The 20,414-nt window shown below is 39.6% G+C and overlaps 1 long non-coding RNA gene across 1 annotated transcript in view; it reads left to right on the top strand.

The window, feature by feature from the left end:
* LOC129210297 (uncharacterized) overlaps positions 1-20,122 on the top strand; it is a 34,417-nt gene extending 14,295 nt beyond the window's left edge. The window contains exons 4-8 of the long non-coding RNA XR_008578367.1: positions 533-768; positions 889-1,000; positions 6,106-6,176; positions 7,851-7,923; positions 19,803-20,122. This is a non-coding gene — a long non-coding RNA (uncharacterized LOC129210297). The remainder of the gene's footprint in view (positions 1-532; positions 769-888; positions 1,001-6,105; positions 6,177-7,850; positions 7,924-19,802) is intronic.
* The last annotated feature ends 292 nt before the right edge of the window (positions 20,123-20,414 follow it).

Raw genomic sequence — 20,414 nt, 5'->3', positions numbered from 1 at the left:
GTGTGCTGGATGGAGCTGAGGCACATTTCGACAGCTGCCTGGTTTGATGAAGAAACAGTGAAGACCTCGGGGCACAGGATGGCACACAATGGCACACACTCGGAAACGCAGCCATAAAATGAAAGCTTGTGATAAAACTTTGTGTGAAGTGTAAGGTCTACGAAGCATAGAAAGCTTGGCCGTTGTGTTTTCTTTAAAGCCTCTGTAGCAGATGCAGCAACTGGGCAACATCAGCTCTACGAAAGAGTGAAGGTGGGAGAGGGAATTAGCCCACCCAAGCTCTGTCCTTCCCTTCAGAGCTTTGCAGTGTGACAATTCCTTGGTGACTGGTCATTTACTGCAGAAGATTCCTCACCTGCTGTCACCTTACCCAGGGTACGAGCAGTGCCTTTAGGTATAACTGACTGCCAAGGAGTACAGTCTCAGTACAATTATGGACAAAACTTGCAAACAGACATTTAGAAAGTTAGTAATTTGTCCATAACCTCACATAGAGTGGAGAATTCAATGTGGGTGTAAAAATGTATTTTAGGTTGCCTGAATGGTCCAGGAGTGAACTTGCCTATTGCATACAAGTCATGCAGAGGGTCGTGCAGCTTGTGGGAACAAGAAGAGCTCTTGGGAAGTTACGGGGAAAGAAAAATGGAAGCATAATGGTGAAATATGAGCAAACAGTTTGTCTGTGATGCAGTATGAGGATGGTCCTTCTCACTTGGAAAACAACAGTGAGGCTAACTCCACTTCTCCAGTCCCATGGTCGGAAAATGGGTGAGTCTGTATTTCAAGTGATCACTTCAGTGATGTCATGTCTTGATTTCTCTGCCCACCTCTTAAATACTCAACATTTTAGGGAGAATGTAACTGCTTTAAAGTGTTTCATTTTTTCAGTATTGAATAATCTTCCAAATAGAAGACTTTCAGCTTTGTTACTTGCATGCATCATCATTTCCTCAAAGCATCTCCTGATTTCAGAGGCCCTCTAACTCCAGAACAATACAAGGTAAGCTGAGATCTGAATGGGTTTCACCCTGTCCTAAGCACAAATGGTTCCTGTTGAACTTAATGATGAAAACCTTGAAGTTGGGATTCTGATCTTAAACTCTGTTTTGTTCCATAGGCATGAACAAAAGCTCACTGAAGTGTTATTTGTGACAAGCCATTTGTTTATTGAAAATAGAGTTATTCTGTTGTTTTTGAAAGAGCACAACTCTGCACCAACTTGGGAGAGTAGCTTGCTCTTTCACGTTCTTTAAGGAACTTGGGTGTTTCTCGTGTGATAAGTTTCTTGAGGTATTTCTTGAGTAAATAACCTGACTATGGATGACAGATTCCAGTTCTTATTCTTCTGAAGTTCACATTTTCTTGTCTCTGAGGGGGTCACCTGAAGTACTTAGGAAATATGATTGCTTCAGTGGAGAGGGAGACTTCCATAAATATGAAGAAAGGGTAGACATTTATTGTATTTATCTAATAAATAGTTCTCTCTCGTGCGTAAGATAAAGCTTTGTAAATGTAGGGAATGCATAATTTCAATAGTAAAATGTCCTAATTATTTTGGCATCGTCAAGGTGTATTTTATGAAGGTGGATGTTTTTCCAGTTCTTAACTCTGTTTGGTTTAATTCCAGGAGACACACAGTCTGTGTCTTTTTGAATTTCAGTGTTACTCTTTCCTTTTCATAGCCAACTTTTCCCTTTCTGAAATGTGTAGCTTGGAAACGAGGTCCTTTTAATGAAGCTTTTGAGTCTCACAAAATATGATTAATCTGATTAGTGGTTCAGACTCTTTTTATGCTTACATTAACTAACACAAAGAGCCCCCCTACAGGTTAAAGTTTAAATGTGGATTACCAGATAAAGCTAGTCCTGACGAGGTTTCTATGGTGCAAGGAAAAATTGAATTTGCCTTTCACCTCATTTCAGCCTTTGTCATCCTGGTTTTTGCCCTTCTCCCTCATTCACAGTGAGGATATTAATTTTGCAGTAAAATCTTTAAGCAATTATGCAGATAGCTTGGAAAAAGCAACACACAAACACAATAAGAAAAGCTTAACTGAAAAATGGACCCCAGATATTCATTAAAACCAGATGGCAACATTCCTAGCAGCATAACTTTGGATGTTTGGACTAAATTTGTATTAATGTGTCACAACCAGATGACAAAAATGAACCACTGTCATACAATTGTATGTATGTATTGTACTTTATATTTACAAAGTAGTGAAGTATAGTAACTAGTCCATGAATGTCTTTTTTTGATAAACAGCTAAGAAAGGCTATCCTTTCACACACAAACACATCCATCTTTAGATAGCATTCCTCTGTGGGAGGCTTGCCTTCAATTTAACAGATAATGAACTTCTTCAGATGAATCAGAAAATTGATAGTGAAATGAAGTTTAGTATTTTGCAGTACAGCATCTACCCATACAAGGATGTTTATAGTTTCAAAATGTGGTTTATTAAAATTGCTCATTTTTTTTAGCTTTCTCATCAGTCTAGTAACTCTAGCTAATTTTTATCCCTAATCACTTTATTTTGCAGATTATTTTTGTTATTGCTCTTTTAGAAATGGCTATAGGAAATTGGAGAGAAATAGCACCTGCAAATAGCACTTAATTAAAAGCATGATTGTGTACAGGGGCTTCCTGAATATTTCTCTCTGAACAATGAAGATGGAAAGGTGTTTTTTCTTTTTTTTATTTGGCATGCTCCATATGATCCAATAAAGCACAACTAACACAGCACACCAGCCAGGGTAAGCTACAGTCTCCCCTCAGTGAACACACATAATTCCCATTACTGCTAATGGGAGATGCATGTCCCTACACAGAGGCAAGAGGGATCTTATATGTACATGTCATACATATGAAAATATCTGGCAGGGAGAGAGGTGTCTAGTCCTGACAAATTGCCAGGAGGCATTTTGTTTTTCTGTTAATTATAGTAATTATTTATCATGCATTAAAATAGTGCCCTAAATTTGCATGGCACTGTGTGCAACATAAATAAGCTGTACTCACTGCTGAAAGGAGCGTACAATGAAAAGATGACAAACAAGCACAATGCAAGGCATTGGTGCATCATCTGGAGTAACAAGAAGTCGTGATCCCCTTCCCGGAGATGAGGATTTTAAGACTTGCAGGGCAGGAGACCTGTCCTGGGACAGGGGGCAGTGTGAGCACGGCTGAGGAGCCCTGATCTGCCAGAAGCGAGGTGAAGGGCTTGGGAAGAGCCGAGGGAATTGAAATCAGAGGCTGGGGAGAGTCTGCCTACCCTCCCGGGAGCGATGGCATGGGCTGTGAATGCCGTCGCTGATGAGAATTAGCAAGGGGATCAGAACAGGCAATGTGCTTGCAGTGCGGGGAGAAGGTGAGCTCAGCAGCAGCTGAAAGGCAGGGCTGAAAGACAGAAAGCAGCAGTATGCAAGCTGAAAGATGAAAGAGTTTTGGCTGAACCAGATGGAAAGCCAGGCAAGTGCTATAGAGGACAGTTTAGCCAGGAGCCGGAGGAAAAAATCTTTTCTGTGACAGAGACAGGGACGTTAATGGTTCACCAGCGAGTCTTATGTTAATCCTTGCTTACGTAGCCTTGGCCTTTCCCTGTTGTTGGTTCTGTCTAGACCAAAGAGAATCTAGTTTTTAGCCCGTTTGTAAATACATTTTATATGTTCACACATCTCTGCGTGTGTCTTATGTCTGTGTCAGGCTATGCCCTATAGGTAGTGAATCTGCTGACCAGTTCCTACGAGTTTTGTGGAAATTGGTAGCAAGGGAAGATGTGCTATTGATCCTGCTGCAGGAAAGGCTTCTTCGATATCAGGATTCCTTGCAGGATAGAGAATGTCCCACCTGGGGCAGCACTTTCCGTTGGAGCTTTGCACCTCCTGAGGTCCCAGGGAATCTAACTATGAGCACAAAGCCAGAGAAGAACAGGCATCTTTCATTCTGCTGCTCATGGAAGTACTTGTATTGTAATTGAAATTTAATCTGAGTTCATGAAATGTTTATGAACCTGGAACAATTGTATAAAGTTTCAGTCAGTTGCACTGCAATTTCATTTGCATATTTATATTTGGGAAGGAACATGGGCCTTCGAATACTGCAAAAAAGATATTTTTTTATTCTTTTTGAATTTCGAGCTGGTCTAAGGTAGGTTACTGGAAACTCTTGGGTAATGCTCAGGATTAAGAGGAACTGTTTGGACTCTGTTTTCTCAAAAGAAGTAGCTACAAGCTTTCAGCCCCTGTCTTATCTTTGAATCAGTTGAAAAATAATGGATGGCAATAACCAGTGGCAGGCCTCCCAAATCGTCAGCTGAGGGCTTCGTTGTGTATTCTTTCCCCCCAGAAGGATTACCCAGGAGAGTGCAAGGGGGAGTGCAACTGCCTAAGTGGTGCTCTAGAGATGCTGGAATGTGTTTAATTCAGCAGAAGCTGAAGGCAGTTAGAAAGCTACACATTCGTTTCCATAAGGAAAAAAACGGCAGACAGAGAAACTACCTGAGGACCTTAGATTACGTGGCTTCTTGAGCTACTCCGGAGATGTAGGTAGTTTAGAAAAATCTCTTGACCTTTTCAGGCTTCCTCCACCATGATGGTTATATGTAGCTGTGTAAAATGATAGGTAGTTTACAGCTTGCCTTCCCTGGGGTGAAGCTGATTTACAACATGCTTTGTGTGTAATTTGGCTATAGAGAGACAGTTTTACACCCAGGTTTTGCTTTTTGGCTATGATGAGGACTGTAAAAATGCTGTGATCTTGGAATGTGCGTGTTCTTAATTTGTTTCTTGGAGATGCAGGGCTTGCTGAGACTGGTGGTAGGCTGAGGTAATCCACTGACCTAATACCTAGACCTAGACTGATTAGATAATCTTCTGAATGAATGCATATTTATTTTCCTGAGTCAATGGAGTTATTGTTTCTGAGCCAGTCCTGACTTCCACTCAGTGGAAATATTGGGCAACTGCTTCCCTTCCTCCTCCTCCTCCTCCATCCTTGGGGTCACTAATGCTTCAACTTAATCATGCATTGAGAGATTCTGAAGGAGCAGGCTTTGGCAGAGATCTTAATTATTTTCTGGAAAGTGGACAGGCACACATCCTTACTCCTCTGCTTCATCTGTCTGTCAGAGCTCTCTTATATAACAAATCTATACATCTAATTTACCCTTTTTCCATACTATCAGCACAAAGTGGAATTCACATAGTTAGCAAAGCACCAAGGCCTCACTGCTTTGATCTAGTGCAATTATTCAGGATTCCTTCAAAGTTCTGTACTGATCCCTGCTGAGGCCAGGACTCAAATGAGGAAATGCTGTGGCTTCATGGCCTCCAAGATGGGATTTACCCCTTCCTGGAGGAGCTTGAAGCCTCGTGATTTCTGACTGTGGAAGGGAGGCTCCAGGTGCAGCCTTGCATCAACAAACCAACAGAATCAGTGCGAGTAAAACAGGTCCTGCACCCTCCCCTGCTGCAGCATTATCTGCACTGGGCTTCTCTGCTTGTTCTCTGCTGAGCGCTCTGACCTCTTGCAGCATGGCCCTCAGCTGAAAGCCTGCTTGCATCTCTCTGACAGCTGCTTACACCACTGATAGCAACGCTGTCATACTCTGGGGACTGAATCCACATGATAGCTCCTTGCAACCACCTGCAATCAATATCCATTATCCTCTTACCTTGTAGGGCACAGTGCTGATGCTGAGCTGACTGCTCCTATTTTGGACCATTTGGTCGGTACGGTTAGATAACACGGGGGATAGTGTCCCACGTCTCATTAGCTCAGGATGGTAGGCAGGGGTTTTGTATTGCATGAGCTGAGTATAGGACAGCTTGATTTGTAGGAAGGTTTGGAATAGGATCACCATCCACCAAGGATCAGGGAGGACCAGGACGCAAAGTAGGCTGCATTGCTTCTCTTTTCTCCACGTATACCTTCCATCCATCAAAACTTCTAAACTTCTACCCAAAGAACTGACGTGGTGGATGCCTCATGGACCATCCCTAAGAATCCCAGATAGCAACTGTAATTACAGCATATGTTTTTACTGGGCTTAAATTTTAATATCTATATTTAAAAAAACAATGTCATGGGTCTGCTTATTAACAGGTATCGCCAGAACAGCAAAAAGGAAATGTATTGATTCTGGAAAACAGGTCCAGCATACCATTGATGCCGATGTAAGTATACTTGCAAAAGCCTAAGCCCACTACCCAGAATATTAATTTCATTATTGCCTCAATGAATAATAGGCATTTGAAGAGTGATTTCTATTCATGAAATAGAACAGAAACTACCACAACAGCTATGTTTTCCTTTCTGTTTATATATACATATATATACACACACCCCCATAAATCCATACATCTTTTGTCTGTGTAATGACAAAAAATGATATCTATACATGCAGAGTGTGTGTGTGTGTGTGTGTGTCTCTCCCTGTTCCAGAGGAGAAAACTGCCTGTAGGTTCATTCATCCTCTCCTGATTGTTAATTTACAGTAAAGGTCGACCCAGCCTTTATAAAAATAGTTTGCAATATAATTGTTTTTAGAAGGGATTTTTTAGATGACTTTGGAAACGTACTGTTTAAACCTATTTGAATCTGTCATAGTTAGTCAGCGTAATTGATGTTGATATTACTTATAATGTTTTCAGTTATAATTTAGAGAAATGGACACATGTTTTATATTTGTGACTGCATATATTTACAGTTAAGGAGGTGGGGAACAGAATTTAAACTTCTCTTTTTTATTAGAAGTGAAAAAAATTAACTCTGCTGTGGGAACGTTTGTCCAAACAAGCTTTATTGCCGGCAAGTTAGCAGTGTATCTTTCCTTTCCCTCCCCCAAACTGTTGATTTTTTTTTTTTCCCCTTCTTGGCTTTTTTTTTTTCTTTTTTTTTTTTTTTGTCAGTTTGATATATATTCACATTTCTCGGCTGATGTTTCTTATTAAATTACAGACACATGTTGAGTTGAATCATTAAATCTCACAAGTTGGAGCCCAGTTTTCTTGCATAAAAAAATCTCTTTAGATTCTTTAGGACAAAAAGCATCATGTATTTGAGTTCTCCGAAAGCATTTAATAAAGCATGAAAAGATATGACATCAATCCCACTAAAACACAAGGGCAAATGAATGATGTTACTGTAAATCTTTACATCAATCACGCCCAGGACTTTCGAAACAATATAGTTTTGTTTGCATTTCAGAAGTGACAAACAACTCTTCTGACTGGCTTAACATAGTCACTTTCCATTAGTCAAGACTAGAAGCAAGTCAGAATTAAAATGTGGCCCTTGGTTGCCAGGCAGCCGAGTTGTCTTGACATGGTGGTTAGTTTCCTTTTCATCGAGTGACAACAGTGAAATGAAAGAAGTTTTGAAAAACTTGATAATGGTTTTCAAAGGAGGAGGATAATTGGTGGGGCTAGCTTGTGCGGCTCTGTGTGGAAACTTTCGTCTGCAGTAAGGGAAGACTGTCACTAAAAATTTAAACTCTTGTACACAAACTTGACCTGGAATCTTCTCCAGGTTTTCACTGGTTCATTTGTAGAACACTTCTCTCAGCCCAAGGGGTGCTGGGATGAAAGTGTTAGGACAGATGGGTAAAGCCCCAAAGGAAGAAAAGAATCAATAGTTGTGATTTAATCCATCAGTGAAAGGGAGGAATTAAGTAAAATCTTTAAAATGGGGAATTTGTAAAAGATCTTTTGATAGTACCTATAGCTGAAAATAATTTATCATCTGATCGCTGTTGAAAGTTAATGGCATTTGGACTTAGAAAAGCATATTTTTGACACATTTGCCAGATACTAAGCAATTTTCCTGCTGTTATTTTTTATATTCTCCAGACAATAGATAATTTAATTCAAACAAATTTCCCCGAGATGACAAAAACCTAAAGCATAACAAGATGATCGCAAGGTAAGCTTTTGCTGCTGGTGTTAATAATGCAAAAACTAATGGCACATTAATATTAATAATCATATAAGTTGATATGAAGTAATATTTGTGTTAAACTGTTATAAAAGTCAAATGTATGCATAGCTGTCCATATCATTCATTTGTTAAAAGAAATGGGGGGGTGGGGGGGAGCTCAGCAAAATGTACCCATAATGAAAGAAGGGACCAATTAGGGTTGGATTAACATTCATGGTTATTTACAGTTGTTTTTGTACTTGTTCTTGTGCTCTGACTTCCTAAAATTTCACAACCCAAAGATTTAGAAAAATGGGGTTGTTTAGACGCGAGGTGCAATGAAGTGGCTGCAGCCATTGTGCAGACACCACCTCTCTCATTATACCCTCTCAATCAACACTCGGCACACAGGAAACCGCAATAAAGCCCATCTGCCACGGTTAATCTGCAGGCAAACCCACACCCATGTCTGTGCCCGTTACTCTCCAGCCTTATTATTCTCAGATCCAAAGCTTCATAAGGGATCAGCCAAAGTCCATTAAAGTAAATAATAGCTAGAAATGACAGGCTTAGCAAGGATTGGGAGGAAGTTGAAGACCAATCTGAGCTGTGAGCTCTGATTAATAGAGAAAAGCATTAGGAGAAAAGGGGAGAAAAATGACCTCAGCCTGCTCCAAAGAATTCCTGAACCTTGGTTGTTAGGGCAAGTGCTACCATCTGAGACGTTAGTGATCCTTGAATTTCCTTCACTTTGATGCAGCTCAAATGGGAAAATTTTGAAGGTTCAGCAAGGCCCCAGACCTCAGCTGGAAAGCCGTCTGGAGTCAACCCTGTCAAAATTCTCTTGTGGAAAAGAAAGCCTTTATTAGCTAGATTGCAACAAAAAACTCACAGCCTCTAATAAGAAGAGAATGCATGCTATAGATTGCATATACATTAATTATTAGAGGGTATTTAATTGTTCTCATCTGTATCCAAACGTGTGCAAAAGATCTTTTAAAATACCAGCCAGAGTGTGTTTAAAAAAAAAAAAAAAAAAGGCACACAAAACCAAAACACCTTCTCATACTGTTTTTCTTTGTTCAACTTCATTTTTAATAGACGATTCAGTTCATTGACAATTGATAGAATACCCTGCTTGGGAGGACTGGTAGATAACGTTGATGCTTGCGAGGATGTTGCACGTAATGTTTGCTCTCCATTATCTCAGCTGTGTGTTGTACATGAACAGATTATAAAGAAACCAACACCAAGTCAACCCTGCATAAGGATTTCTTTTTCTAGTGCTAAAGAAAATCACTGCTCTAAAAACAGGAACTTGAGCAGTGTGAAAATATTTTCTGCTGTTTCTTTGCCGAAATTTCCTACCTCTCTTCCAAGTATATGGTTGGAATATGTTTTATTTTGATTACTGGGGAGCATGAATGGTCATTTACTATTCATCCTAGCATCGACTTTTACTGCTTTTTAAAAATCCATTGTGCAATTAAGATGCATGTGCCACTGCACCGTTGCAACTTCAGCTGAGCAAACCCCTGACAATAAGGAGCTTGTAAGTGATTTTAGACGTAGCGAAGAAATCAGCTTTGAACTGATGAATCTCGGACAGCAACCCAAGCAAAACTATTCAGAAACATCTGGTGCAGCTGTACAGGTGTTTGTCTGTCCCTGATGATTTTTTGGGGGAAGATATGAATGATCTGAATGAGGGTTTCTTGTCAGGGCAGCTCGTGCGATGATACATTCCTTCTAAAAGTTTATGTTACGGTATGCAGTTTTCATAAACAAGATGGAGAAGGGTGGTGGTTAAAATGATGACGCTGCCATGATGTTGCTGATAACTTAGCTGATGCCCTGCTCATGTGCACGTGATGCAATTTTCATATTTTAATCTTAAGTAGAACCAGAAATGACAATTATGAAAAGACAAAATAGATACCACCAACAGCTGTAATTGCTATCTACACTGCTCAAGGATGGGCAAAAGACACAGTAAATCAATATTAAGATCTCTACATATGCAGGTATCACAACAAGGACATCATATAACATCATTATAAGAAAATCCTAATAAAATTTGGACAGTTATTCCAAAGAATACATGATGAACATGGAGCGTGTGTGTGCAGCTAACTAGTTCTCTGTAGTTTCAGCTGATGTCTTAAGAGAAAAGAAATTCCTGCCTGGATAAAAGCGTAAGTGTCTTTCCATAGGAAAAAAACAAAGCAAAACAAACAAAAAAAACCCCACCCCACCAAACCCCATGTATTTTAGGAAAAACAATTTTTCTTTTTTTTTTTTTTAAACAGATGAATACCAGTGACAATGTCTTTACTAGTGATAAGTTCAACGTTTTTCTGTTGGTCATGTAGGATCTATGAGATTGCGAAGGATGAAATGGCATTGGCGTTCTTTTAAAATAAGTAAGCTACAATGCCTCTTTTTGTCCTGAAACGTGACATGTTTTATTTGGAACATTGGGCCTAACTGCTCAAACTGTGTGCCTTCTCAAACAATTACATATTAAAAATTAAAAATATTCCCATGTTCAAGAAAATGTACATGGTTTTCAGTGGAATGGAAGCAAATAATATTATGATGCGTCCTGTGCATAAGGTTTTGTAGTAATTAAAATACAATGAAATATGAAAATGTTGAATGTAGGCAAGATCTGTATGCCACTAAATATTCAAGACACTAAGATAACTGAAAACCAGCAATAAACAAACTGAATGTGGACAGAAAAGGCAAGCTAATGTTCTGCATACCAACTTCCTAGTAAAAGGAACAAATTACCTCCTTTGCTTTTTTAATTATTTTAAAAACAGCACTATGATATTCCAAGATAATACATAGAAAGCCTGCATATGAGGTCTGACTTCAGCTATAACCTTCTATTATCTTTTTATACAACTATACGCTTTTCTGCTTAATATAAAAGAGAGTGAGCCCAGCATTTCTAGGCACGCATGTGATGTGCTTCAAGGTATGTTTCCTTTTGACCGTGCTCAGACCTATCAAACGCGGTTTTCTGCACTCATCTTTCCACAGTATCGAAAGCGAGGATCACGTAGCACGTCACAGGTACCTCTGTTAGTTTTCTGTACTTTTCTTTGCTGCAAGCAATGCAATTTTCACATATACTTCTTCTCTTGTTTCCAAGTACAAGGCTGGCTAATACTAATTATACGTACGGCACCTTCCTCTAAGAGCTCGGCCTCACACTGCTGATACATTTGGTTTTGAATATAGACCTAGTCCGATGAATAAGGAGGAGCTGGAACAGTTCAGCAATAATGTTTGCCATTTGTTTAATGAAGGTATAAATAATGCTATAAATTTGAATGGGTTTTGGAATTCATTAGTTTACACAGGAATAGAAATAATAATCTCTCAGTAACATTTGATCAAATAATCCATCAATCAAAAGAGTTCATTGCTGGAATCAAACACTTTTCTGTCTGTGCGAATTTAAAAACAAAAACCAGATTGTGGCACTGAGTCCATGTTGCTCTGTTTATTATGCAGGAACTCCAGTTTACAGTTTCCTCTGTTGTTATTGGTTAGTCTCCCTTGGATATTTTCGTGCTGGTTATACACTTAAATATATCTGCAGCCCACAGATATTCCTATAAATTTTGTTTATTTTACTCTAAACTCCTTATTCCTTACTAGAAAGAATATTTTTAATGACAGATTTAGTGTAGACCTTCTGCTTATAAACATGAATTTGTGCACGCAGAGAAAGAGATTTGCCCAATTTCAAAATATAGAGAGAACAACAACTTGTACTCTTCGTCACTTTGTATGCAGTTCACCAAAAAGCGGTGTGGTCTTTTTCCTGTAAACCACCAGAAGATTGTATTTGCTATAGCACGGTCCACAGAATGATGTCACCTCATGTTTTGTGTAACACCTGGCATGTTGCAAAATCCCATATATGTTACACATAACCGGCCAGTTTTAACGAGCGACTGTCTGGGTCTCTTTCAGTACGGTGCAAATGTACAAACTGCGGTTCTGGCTAAAGTTTACTTCTTTTAGTGATTTTCTGGAGGAAAAAGCAGCCTATGCTGGTAAAATGATAATGCTGTACAATTTTAATAGCAACCATTTTCCCCCCTCAGTGAACAGATACTGCATGAAGATGGAAATCTATCAATTCCAACCAAAAGCTAATGACACTAAAATTTTCTGGGCAACCTTTGGCATAATTTGGGGAAGTTAGGGCCAATTCACTAGCCATAAGGCATCTCTGGCCTTTAGGTTCCCTAGCATTTTTGACACCCATCACCTCAGGGAGCCAATTCTCACTTAGCCCTATTTACTTGTCGCAAAAGCCCCATTTCGCATTCTATTACGCCGCAAGTGGTAAACGCAAAGCTCTTCTCTTCCTTTTTTCCTCCCGTTCTTCCTTATCCCCACTAGCAGAGAGCTTGCACCGGCCATTATTGCTGGAACCATCAGGAACTTTTGCATCTGCTCCCTTCCTGAAATAGAAGGGAAATATAAATATTTGGCCCTGAGATAATTTATTTACATGGGAACAGAAATTTGGTTTAGAGGATCCGTGTCAAGGACTCCCGTGAGTCTTTTAGACACCCCAGGATTACCTCCAAGAGAGCAGGGACTTCATTTCTACTGTAAACACGCTCGCAGTTCACCACAAACATGTCAATAACGGTAACAAATAGCCCCACTATGTCTCATACATCGAGAGCCAGGGGAAGTGTGCGAAAGCTATTTTTAGAGGTGAAGCAGGAAGACTCATTTTACTTTGTAACGCAAAGATTAAAAAGCACAGAAATTTTTAAAAAATTGTACTCAAGCGTGAGGGGGTGGCATATCAAAAATCTGCGGTAGTAAATGGGGAGAAATGGGAGAAGCGAAGTGCTATTTATCCTGCCATTATCTTTCCAGCCTGTGTTTCTTTGGACAGTAATCACGGGACCCAGATGCTGAGGGTAAGTGATATTTTCCCACAAGCAGTTTCTGGCTCGTTGGCAGCTTTTGCAGGCAGTTGTGCTGGCAGCCTTGGAGCTGCCTCTGGCTCTGTTTTGTGGCTCTGCGCTTGACGGGCTGCCTGGGCTGCCCTGGGCTGCTGGGTGCCATTTCCCTCGGTCAGCCCGTGGGCTCTCGGGAGCTTTACACTGCACAAATCCCCTGGGAAATGGAGAAATGGGCTCTCCTACGGCAGAAAGGGAATCTGTTTCCTGGCTGTTGTAGACATTAGGTGAATTACAGCTTCAGGTACTTGGGAAAACTTGGTCCATTTTGCAGTTTTTGACTTCCCTGAGCTGTAATGTTGGTCACAAACGCACAGCTAGGTACGAGCCCAGGTGTTAGTCCTAGCTTGTTCCCCCACCCTGTCTTTTTTTTTTTCCCCTGTGTCTTTTATCTGTGCCACTGTATTCTGTGGTCTTTTGCAAACACTTTCTTTGTAATTGTGCCCTATTTATGATATATTAGCAGCACCACACCATCAGAGAGTAAATACAGTACCTCAAATATAAGAGTAGAAAAAGACAAGTTCTGTACTTCAGGCAGAAATGTTAGATTTTTTTTGTTGTTGTTGTTCCCCCAGCTTACCTGTAATTCAATCATGCTTTAAAATAAAAAGTATACAAATTAATCTATTTGTAAGTCATTCTGCATATTCTGGATACAACTATCTTAAACCGCTTTTAATTATTCTATCGATTGGATGTGTACGTTGCTAGGCAGCCAATATACAAGATTTCTTTTACATATTTATTATTATCTTGAATAAAACTGTAAGAATTACATTTATAAAAGAGATTTCTAAGACTCTTTGGCTTTTTAATAAGTCAGGGAATAATATTCTATACGTTTTTGCACTGTTTCCCTTTTTTACCCACTGTGTTCTACTTCATTTGCAGCTGAATTGAAAAAAATACATTTCTTGAGTAGTGATTAACTTCTCCTTCGTGGATTTCTAACTTCCAGTTTATTAATTCTGGATTTTTCATTATAATCAGTAAATTGCATATTTGTCAAATGATTCCAGTAAAAATGCAGAAAATTCCATTGTAGCTTCACCTGCGAAAACAGATCTCTAGAGAGATTCCCCCCCCCCCCCCGGGTGTTCTGTGTGCTTTCTAGTGTGCTAGTTACCAGAAAGCTGTGAGATCACTTGTTAGATTCAGCTGGAACTGTGTATCATTTTGAGATTACTTTTGTCCACAGAATCATTTCCTGCAAATTCATACACTGAAAATGTTTATTAATTGGTTGTTCATACGCTGTTTGCTTGGATTCTTAAATAGAAATAATGAACTCCCTAGACATAAGAAAACAAAAACCTTCTCAACCAATTTGTGTGAGCTCTTTTACACTTTGATGTCACCAAATCTGTGTAATTCTATCTCTGTCAGGAAATTACCACATGCCAGAGATTCCTGTATGAAATGCTGACAGTCCATATTCCTAAAAATGTATGATTCTTAAAATTTATTTTTATTAGGATGACATCAAAGACCACTGTGGATTTCTTGGCCATTGTGAACTGATTGGTAATATTTTTATTCACCATTAATTCTGTAAGAATCTAAAGGAAGAAATTGTTCCTGTTTGCAAATAGGTGGTCGTCTTTTTAATTTGCAATTATTTTTTTTTCTGTTTGAAGTCAAACATGTGACGAATGACCAGTAAAGGCTATTCTAAATCTAGGTATAGCTAGAATATGTTTTTCCCCCAATCCATTTTTATTAGTTTCCTTTCAGGAGACTGTGGCTCATTACAAAATTTAATTCTGAGTCCTTACTGGGTTCCTGTTGTTTGAAGATTTGTGCCCATTACCTAGGGTTTGCAGGACTGGACCTGTAGATTATGAGCTATTTGGCCCATAGTTTTTAAAAATCTGGTATGAAATGGTGTGAGTCCAGTAGAAATTGTCATTTTAAGTGTTTCCAGATTTTCTGCATAGGTGAGCTTGTACTACACACACACACACAAAAACCAAACAAAAAAAACCCCCCAAACAAACAAACAAACCCCACCAAACCAAAACAAAGGAAAAAAACCACTAAAAGCAAGAAAGTCACAAAGTCTGATGTTAGCCACGTGCGGTGGGCGCAGTTGCTGGACATACCTCTAAACTATTTCTGGAACACCACTTCCAAAACTGAATCCCCTTTTTTAATGAAATACCTGAAGGTTAATATTAGTGTGTCATATTGTCCGTCCACATGGCCGCTGGCTCCTGTGCTTCCCTCACTAAACTGATGCAATTAAACAGGATTGTTCATTTTCCTCCCTGCAGTGCTTCAGTCCTGAAAAGTTTCTTCAAAGAAACTCTTGGACTGGAACTGGTGCAGCTTTGCAGAGTGGAGCGCTCACTGTACTTCAAAGCGGAGAAAATCGTGCAGCTGTCTGGAGCCCGCTTGCCCCAGGAGGTGTCACTGTTGGGACTAGCAGGGGGAGCTCCAGATCTGCTGTTTATTTTTTAAAGGCTACATTGACCATGAGGTAGGAATTGACCTGTATTACATCTCCTTCCCTGCCCCCAGCCCTTCTGGGGAAAGGTAATCACAGGTAAAATTAGCTGGCGGCTTATATGGACCTATGGGCAAATAAAATATTTTTTAAAAAAGACATTGAGTGCTGGTTACCTTAAGAGATACCAGCTAATCCAGGCTTGTTAAAATAGGCTTTTTCCTGTTCTTGCAGTGCTTGTAAATTATACTGAGACAGGGAGAAAGTATCATGATATAGCCTTTTTTTCATTTTAATACTCTTTGAGGTGAAGGATGGATGAATGTATGTGACATGAGATTTATTGTGTAAATTTTAAGGTTTTACTAAATAATACGCTCTTAAGATACTTGATACTTACTAAATCCTTTTCTATTAAAAAAAAAAGTATATTTATAGATCACACAAGGATTGAAAGTTTTTTTTAACCATAAATATAACGCAAATAAGCTGTGTGACTTCCTGTAGATTTACTAGAGGCTGCAGACTTTTTTTTTTTTTTTTTAAAATATTAATTTTAAGGTTAGGAGTGACTGTGATGTCTATTCTACACAGCAAAAAAAATCTTGCTAAGTTAGACTTAGTTTTTTGAGCAGCCTACTGCAGCCCGAGGTAAGTTGCTTCCCTGGTTAATTATATTCACCATCAACATTTTGCACTGTTTTTCTAGTATCAGTGTCTTCTCTCAGCCTTCAGCTTTGGGATTTGTTTCACCAGATCTGTCACTTTGCCCATTTTCCGTGAGTTTTGGTGTTAAGAAGTTTCCTATCTACACAGCAATAAGTTAAGATCTAGCGAGTCACGTCTTCTGCTTAGTAGATAATTCTTATTCCCATGGTCTGTGGTTGATAACAGGGCATGTGCGTTCCAAGAATTAAAAAAAGAGCGTCAATTTAGTTTTAAGTATCTTCAAACTCACACTTCATATTTTTATTTAAAGGATACAGCAGAAAGTCTTTTTTTTCCAGCCAGAACTGCTGATATTAGCACAGAGCACACTGACCATTGCCTGCAATGTTAAATTTTACCTAAATGGGAGATTTTGAAGTTCTTTGTCTTTGTGTTGTCACTGTGGAAAGCCCAGAGAAGCAGGGTTCCTCTGTCATTCAATAACTCTCTTTCTTGTGCTCTTGATTTAATTTCTCTGAGCTTTGATGTATGTTTTACTCTAGTTGTGAGAAATGCATATATAAAATGCCACATGCATATGAGAATTTCAAATTTAAATGGATTTAAGCCCCAGCTTTAAGGGGAGCCCTGTGCACAAAGAAAAATGATTACCCATTAATTTTTAGACCCATAATCTTAAAATGTCTCAAAATGTCATAGAGGCAAATACATCACAGCCAGGATAAATCTTTCTAGTCTTCTTACTTTTACGGAAGGGGAGGAAAAAAAAAAAAAAAGAGCAAAGTTATACCGTACATGATAGCTTCAAAAAAGCACAATTATCCTATGTTTTGCACCATATATTTATCAGTAATCCGTTCTGTGTGCAACTTTAAGATAAAAGCTTGTAGTTACTCAACTGCTTGCTTTTCCAAGTCACTTAAAATGGAAAAATTGCAGATGGCGAGGCTGGCCAGTAGAGGCCTCTCTAGATTTGCCTTATGATTAAGGGCCCTGACCGCCTGGAATCAGTCGCAGGGAGCAAAAGTACTTGAAAAGATTCTGTTGGGGGGTGGGGGGGGAAAGATCACTTTTTAATGCCCTTTTAAGTTGCAAGATGTTGATTAATGTTGCCCTTTACATTAATGATGTTTCAAGTAAAAGAAAACAAATTTAAAATGGATAAATTCTATTGAGGATGCATTAATTAAACAGAGACTTTACCATATGCTGTGGCTGGAGTGCTTGCTGGCCTTTCTGTTGTTGTTACCTGTGTAAAATCCACCCCATCCTCTACATGAATGCCCAAGCTGAATAGCCATTTGAATGAAGGCTTTAGTTTGATTCGCCATACAAGGGGTACTGTGTCACTGTGTTTTCTTTCTAGGAGTCACTAAGTGATTTCTATATCTGTTGTCATGGTGATATAGCAAAGCAGGGGAAAATGGGGGCAACTCCGGGCTTTCTCTACACCCTCTGCACTAAGAACTAAGATGTTGTTAGCAGGCCTATAAAACATTGGGCTTTATCTGGGCCTTCTTTTTGTTCTCTGATTGTCAATAAAACTCATTTTAAGGGTAACAAGGACATCTAAATGTCATCTGTCACAGTGTTAGAGAGATTAAGTTTGTTTAGGAACTTGTGCTGGACAAAAGGCCGCTATTTGTTCGGCAGATACAAAGCGGTGTTGGCCATCAGCAATCTTGATTTAGAAGGAGGGCGCATGGAGCATCCAGGAAAGATCAGCTCAGTTGCAGGTGATAGTAAGAGGCTCCTTGACACGACAGCATTTGAAACAACACCAAAACAAATATGGTTTTGAGTTAGGAGTGGTTTTATCGGGGCTTTGTTCTCTTGGGGGTTTTTTTGTTACTGTCTGCATTGTAGACCGCGTGTTACTGGAGTAGCTGCATAGACCTGAGGTAAGAAAACAGCCATTGACAGTGGACGGCCTGTTTAAAAACATGACACACACACCTGATAGTCCTTGAATGAATAAAAAAAGAAGAGGGAAAGGAGGTTTTTCATGGAAAATCCAACAATAATAGGTGCTGCATTAACTCAGCATTTACTCAATAATGAGGCTAAATGGAAAGTACAGATTAATGAAGACATTGGTGTTATTAAAATCAAATCCTGTGGTTCATATGCTTTTCTTAATAATGAACATTGTGGCTATTGGAGAGGAAGAACAGGATTTTTTCTATTAATTTGGCACACGTCCCAGATCTCATTCAACCAGAACCTATCCTGTGCAAAATGCAACCCATGGCCTTTATGTTCCACAGTCTTTCCGTTTTATATTTGTGTTAATCCAGAAAAAAGGCTTTTCTTTTTTCAAATTAAAGAAAAGCAAAGGGTGATCTTTGAGCCTAGATATTAATTAAATAACACAGACCAGCCATGTTGATTTTAGCACAAAGGTTGGTTGAAAAATGTCCCTACAAGGGAGTTGCAATGGTGTTTATTGCACTACAACTACATTTAATTCTAACGTTTGTGTTTGGATAGTAACACGATATATAATGCTGACTGAAATCTTTTGTGGCTTGTTGTATATTTAGCGGGATCTATAGTAGAATATTCAGGACATATATCTTGACAGGTAAAAATATTTCAATCTCATTCGGTAAGGTTGCTATAGTTCCAGCACCAAACAAGCATGATTTGAGATGCAGCTGAACAATGGAGTTGGCAAAGCTGAGTGCTCATTTTGCAATATGCTCAATGTGAAATGTTTGTTTGACATGTGGAAGGAAGCTGCATAACTTACTTGGTGGTGGGCTGTATGCTATGCAGCGGTATCAGCTCCTTAGTGAAGTATTTCCCATTAGGTTGACCCAGCCATTTTCCCCAGGGGTCTGCAGAGTGAATGGTGGAGGCATACAGTGTGGAACGGGAGAGGAGAGATGACCCATGGGAAGGGAGTCCTTGTCTTCTTGGGTAGACCAGAAGTGAAAAGCATGAGAGAATGCTACTTCTCAGTAAGCTAGACCTTTCTCTCTAGCGAGCAATCCCAGATCAACCCATCAGCTTGGTTCTGCACATGGATGAGGGTAACTCTGGCTGAAGAACTAAGAGGTCCCAGAGCATGTTCTGTTAGCTTATGTGTTCCCCATATGACAAGGCTGCATTCATAGTGAAATTAAATGCAAACAGTCTGGTAAATCCCCAGAAGGAAACCTTGTCAAGTACTGGAAGGTATGTCGTCTCATCCTCTCTCTGGGTATGTGACAGTAAAAGTTAAACGTGTGCAACTGGGTGTATAGTAAAGCTCACTGTAATGTTTTCAGCCTTAGGACCCCATTTCAAAAAATGTCTTGCCTAATAGCTAAAAAGTTGTGTTGAGGTTGTTGCTATAAAAGATAGAAACCACCCTCACTATTTACCAGAGGCCTGGCATCCATCCCTGCCACAGAGGGCAACCGAAGGGTGCCCGATGGGAGATGATCAGCATTGCTCTCTTGTCTCTTTCTATATCACTATGTCCGGGGAATGCAAAATTGTGGCAGGGAGCCTCTCTACCACCTACAGCTTCCTCCTGTGAAAGAGGCTTTCCCATCCAAGCAATTTACATGGTTTTCTGACCTCTCTGTGACCAGGCTCTTGCAAATTACTTATTACCAGGAGGCCAGAACCCAGACTTCAGTGTTCAGGATTGGAATCAGTTGGCAGGAAAAAACCCATACTGCAAAGACATTGTGAGGAAAAAAATGGAGTGTTTTCTTTGCAGACTTCTATATGTTTATGACCTGCCACTCTCCTGTTTTCTATTATTTTAGGTATGTAGTCTGGTATTCATTCAGCTACGCTCCAGAGTCTGCGCTGAGCTATGAGACCAGTCTTGGTCCAGAAGCCAGGAGATCCTGCCTCTCTCCTCCTTGCTCTAACTCCACTTGCTTTGGAGGAGGAGTTGCCTCAGTTTCCTTCGCTCTAGAGCAGAAATTCTAGTGTTTATGAAATGTTCATGGGACCTTGTTGGACGCTTGTTCAAAGGACAGTTTGATGGTGTGAAATGCCTTCTTACCGTGGAGTAAGCTAAGACAGAAGAATGAGCAAGTGGTGTTTAAGACTCAGGTATTTCATCCCTATCCAGTTATTTTTACGCGTAAATTTAATTTTTACATTTTCTTTCTCTGCCTCTGCAGTGACAAATCTGTGCAAGCTGTCACCTTGGCGTCACTGGGACAGCTAAGTGCTACTCACTGCGAGAAAGGGCTGCAGAATTAGGCCTCAGTTAGAAAATGTTTTAGGGCCATCAAAAGCCTGACCCTTTCTCTGGCTTCAAAGAAGTTATTGCTAAGTATTATTAGACTGTTCAAACTGGGACACTCGTAATAGTGCCAGGAGCAGAAAGTGCTCCAGCTTCAATAGGCGTTTTGCATCGGTAAGGT

Source organism: Grus americana, chromosome 9 (assembly GCF_028858705.1).
Source record: "Grus americana isolate bGruAme1 chromosome 9, bGruAme1.mat, whole genome shotgun sequence".
NCBI classification, from domain to species: domain Eukaryota; kingdom Metazoa; phylum Chordata; class Aves; order Gruiformes; family Gruidae; genus Grus; species Grus americana.
This window is presented reverse-complemented; position numbering and strand designations above follow the sequence as displayed.